This window comes from Macrotis lagotis, chromosome X (genome assembly GCF_037893015.1).
Source record: "Macrotis lagotis isolate mMagLag1 chromosome X, bilby.v1.9.chrom.fasta, whole genome shotgun sequence".
NCBI lineage: Eukaryota > Metazoa > Chordata > Mammalia > Peramelemorphia > Peramelidae > Macrotis > Macrotis lagotis.
The window spans coordinates 492,063,120-492,067,890 of NC_133666.1; the positions used below are offsets into that span (position 1 = coordinate 492,063,120).

General features: G+C 36.2%; 1 pseudogene; it reads left to right on the forward strand.

The window, feature by feature from the left end:
• The first annotated feature begins 3,556 nt into the window (after positions 1-3,556).
• Positions 3,557-4,321, forward strand: LOC141501566 (tetraspanin-17 pseudogene; annotated as a pseudogene).
• Positions 4,322-4,771: the final 450 nt, after the last annotated feature.

Below are 4,771 nucleotides of genomic sequence, written 5' to 3' on the forward strand. Positions count from 1 at the left end.
ATAATTGGCATTTCTATAGCTTTATAAGGTTTCCAAAGTGCCATTTCAATAGTATCTGATTCTCTGTGACCCCATTTAGGGATCAAATATACTGGAGTCGTTTGACATTTCCTTCTCCTGTTAATTTTACAGATGACAAAAAAAAGGCATACAGGGTTAAGTTCATTCAGATCATTCAGATAAGTTGGACTGGAACTAAGGTCCTACTGAATCTAGAACTGGTGCTCTATCTACTGAGTCAGCTAAGTTGTATCTCTATGATTCATACTACTACTAAATCTAATTGGACAAAATCCTAGGATACATTCACAAAACAGTGCTCATTAATCTTTAGTTCAGATAAAGTTGTATTCTAAATAACTCCATGAACATGTCTTAATGCATTAGAAATCTACTAGTGATTCTCTTAAGTATTAACAATAGGAGAAAGAAAATGCATGTTCCCTTCTATTTGCCTTAGGTGATGTAAGTATAGTAAAACAAACAACAAAAACTTTTGAATACTAAAGCTGCCTACACAGAAGAGGGAAATGAAATGCTAAGTTCAGAGAATAATGAATTATGCAAAGGGTCATAATAGTCAACAAGTCTGAAAGAGTAGAATTGAAACAGAATGTGAAGTTGACCACTTTCCTTTCTTCACTGGTAGCTCTTGGAACTTTTCTCTCAAGCATATATATTGTTTCCTTTCTATCTAAATGGTTTGTTAACTGTAAGCTCAAGGGAGACAAGCTTCTTCTAGTTCTCCCTCTACAAATGATGTGTACCATGAATTTATTCATACGTATGAGCACTTCCTATTCTCCAGGGCCTATGAAAATGATACTACATGTATAAAAAGCAAAATTTTTTGTCTAACATTGTATGGGCTAATAAACATGTTCTTTTTTAAAATAATCATATGGTATTTGGAAAGTTATTAAAATTTAGGAATGCTCCTAAAATATAATTTTGAGAATAATATAAAGTCCATCAGCATGCCAAGCTTTGGATATTTGTACTATACATCCTCTCAGAATCAAATCATACTCTGCTGAGAATTACATATGAGATATTGCCCCTCATATTCAATTGTCTTCCTCTGAGGCAAAACCGAAAGAGCTTCACTTCTTCTTTGTCAGTAATAGCAGGGCAACCTTAAATGTTGTAGACTTTCCCTTTCTTAGGGTTGTATCAAATGAAACAATAGGGATAATGCACTTTGAAAACCTTATAAAGCTATAGAAATGCCAATTATTATGATGATAATTATGATTTGGCATCATCATTATTATATGTGCATAAGAAATGTATAAAGCAAAATGAAATATGAACTCTTTTCCCTCTTAGACTAGAATCTCTCTCACCCACAAAGAAGCAGCATGGTATAGTAGAATGAATAGGGAACTTGAATTTTGCAAACAAACCTAGCATTATTACTTTGAACTTTGTTGATTGTATGACATTGAACAAATAAATTAAATTCTCTGAACCCAACTTTCCTTATCTATTAAATGAGGATAATAATAATTATTATAACATTTTTCTCATCTGGTTGTAAGGATCAAAAAAGGCTATGAATGTTAACCTGACTTGAAAAATATTAAAATACTATGTAAACCTCAGTCATTGGTATTTAAATGTTGTACCTTCTTCTAGCATCTAAAAATTCTCAGAACAAAGAAGGTGTGAAAAAGGGCTTGTTGAATTGAAATGAATTCCCTGGTTATTTTGTCATAAAGCCAGGAGCCACACAATAAAATGAATCAATAGATCAATAAGGATTTATCAAGCCTCTAACTATAAACCACATTTTGTGATAGGCACTAGGCTTATGGGTACCACAAAGAAAAAACATGCAGCCCTTACCCCCACAGAGATTTCTCTTTGAGGAAACAATAAGGAAGACATTAAACATTATTTTAAGATTTCATATTAAAATGATGTTTTTACTAAAATACCTGATGTGTAAGTTAACAAACACTATAGAAACAGTTTGCATTGCTATCCTTTTTTTTGCATTTACAGTGGGGTTTATATGTCATCATATTTGCCAATAACAATAGAAATAATGACTTACACTTCTATAGAAATAAAGTTGGCAAAGGTCTTTTCTCATTACAATATTTAAAATTATTTTAGGCTTTAGGAAATTTAGGAATGAGGAGATTAAATGACTTGTCAAGCCACACTGACAGTGTTGGAGCTTAAAACCAGTATTCTAACTATCCATTTTTTCTCAGTGCAATATACTACTGCCTTGAAAATGCTGCCATCCTGAAACTCAAAGGCTACAGTTTAGTTCAAATTGAGTTGGCAAAAAAATGCATTATTGAGAAGCTGATTGCTTAAGTAGCTTAAATATGCTAGGCAGCTTATCATTAGGGACTTGATTATGATCTGCAGAATGTAATGAAGACAAATCCATGAATCAAGAAAAATAATGGCTGCTTAGTCAAAGATGTCGAACAGGAAAATCACTAGTTAGACTTCAAATATGGATAAAGATACATTTCTCTTTGTCTCAGAATCACAGTGTGCTATAACCTTGAACCTGAGGCTTCTTTTTGGTCTATTGGTCACCAGGGAAAGATTATTGTGCATCATGCATAGATTTTTTAATTGAACTGCTAGAATTCAATTCTCACTTTTTATACGTGTAAAGATGTAAGAAATTTCTGGAATTTTTGTTTGTTCATTCACCTTATGATTATGAAACATCCATAAAATATCTGGATTGTTTATATGGAAAATTACTGAGATGCAAAGAGGACCTCAAAAAATTTTATTACTTTGAAATAAGGTATATGTTGCTAGATTCTCTTGGTTTTGTGAATAATTCATTAATTTTTTGTTTAGTATGAATAGAATAGCATTGAAATACTAATCTATGAGGAGAGGATTGAATACCAATTCTTCCTGATATGTGCTTTTCCTGTTATTTCAGTAAAGTAATTTGATTTAAAAAGAAGAAAACATTTACTCAGGTCATTGGAAAAGATCAAAGAGTTTCTAGGAATAATGTCTATTATGGGTTAATGGAAAGAGCATTGGCCACAGAAACAAAAGATCTTGGTTCAAGTTCTGCCAATTATTTAATAGTTATGTGACCACTTCTCTCTGATCTTCAGTTTCTTAACTACAAAAATAAGATAATATTGGACCATCCATAGTATAGGGCTATTTTGAGGAAAACTACAAATACTAAAGATCTATGTAATAAATGAAAATATTTTAAAATGTCATGATTCTATAATTATAAGTGATATTGGTGTTTAGTAGTTAATTTGATAGTTGAAGAATCTATAAGGTCAAAGTTTAGAACTTTACTCAACTGTGAAGGTACAGACTATCCATATCTTCTGATTCTTATTGCATGTGGCCCCCTTTGAAAGTCTGATGAAGCCTAAGGACTGTTCTCAGAATATTAATTAATGAATAAAATAAAATCCATAGAATTATTAAGTACAACACTTCTATCAAAATATCATTTTTAGCCTTTTCATAGTCTCAGCAATGAAATCTAGGATGCCATCCCTGGTCACCCAGGGTATAACAGGCACCCAGGATGCTCACCATGCCGGACAAGCAGCAGTGCTTTCACTAGCCCAAGGTCAGGGGCTGCATACAATACTTACTATTTGTGTTCAATATTGTTTTCTGGCTATTGGAATCTGTGCTACTGATCACAGGCCTGAAGACCTGGGGAGGGAAGAGTGTCCTTTCCAAGATCTCCTTAATTACCCACCTGAATGGGCTGGATCCCATCTGGTTCTTCATGGTGGTTAGAGGGATCATGTTTGTGCTGTGCTTTGCAGGCTGCATTGGGGACCTTTGGGAGCATACCTTTTTACTCAAGTTTTGATCAGTGTTACTTGGTCTCATCTTCTTTCTGGAGCTGGCCACTCCTGGTCTTCTTCAAAGACTGGAATAGAGACCACTCAGTATCTTCATCAACAACATTATCATGGTCTATCCAGATGCTATTGAGGGCATAACCTCATTGACTTTGCTCAGGAATATTAGTCTTGCTGTGGAGCCCAGGGCCCCAGTGACCGGAACCTTAACATCTACTTTAACTGCACTGACCAGAACCCCAGCCGCGAGCACTGTAGGTCCCCTTCTCCTGCTATGCCAAGGATCCTGCTGAGGATGTTCTCAATACCCATCGTGGCTTTGATGTCTGATTTAAACTGGAACTGGCCAATGTGAAAAGTGGCTGCAAGATAACCTGGTTGTGATGGCCAGGATCTTCATGGGCATAATCATGCTTCTGATCTTTGGCATTTGTTTGGCTCAGAATCTTCTGAGTGACATCAATTCAGTCAAAGCCAATTGGTGAGGGCAGAGACAGTGATTCTGAGACAGCAGCAGCCATGCCTCAGAGGGCGGTGGGCAGCCCTGGCCAGTGACACACAGGTGACTATGCGGATGAACTCCATGTGTGACTTTAGCAAGTCTACCTTGAGAAGCCCACCACTCAACCCCAACCAAAGTGACCCTGGCACTCCTGAGCTATTGCAGTCAGATGGAGCCTCAGGGAGGGTATTTATTTAGTTATCAGAGAATTGTACAGAGTGGGGGGGGTAGTCCACACTGGGGCAATGTAAAGGGCCACAGCTGCATGTTCCCACCCTTGGACACAGCTGTGAAGTACAGAGATGATGTCAAGGACTTCAGGGGTGGCTGGTGGTCATGGAAACAGTTCCGTGTAATGAGAAATATGGGGAAGAAACTGGTTCCTGAGAGTCCTGATAACTGGAACAGTAGCATTCCCTAATACTACCTTGAC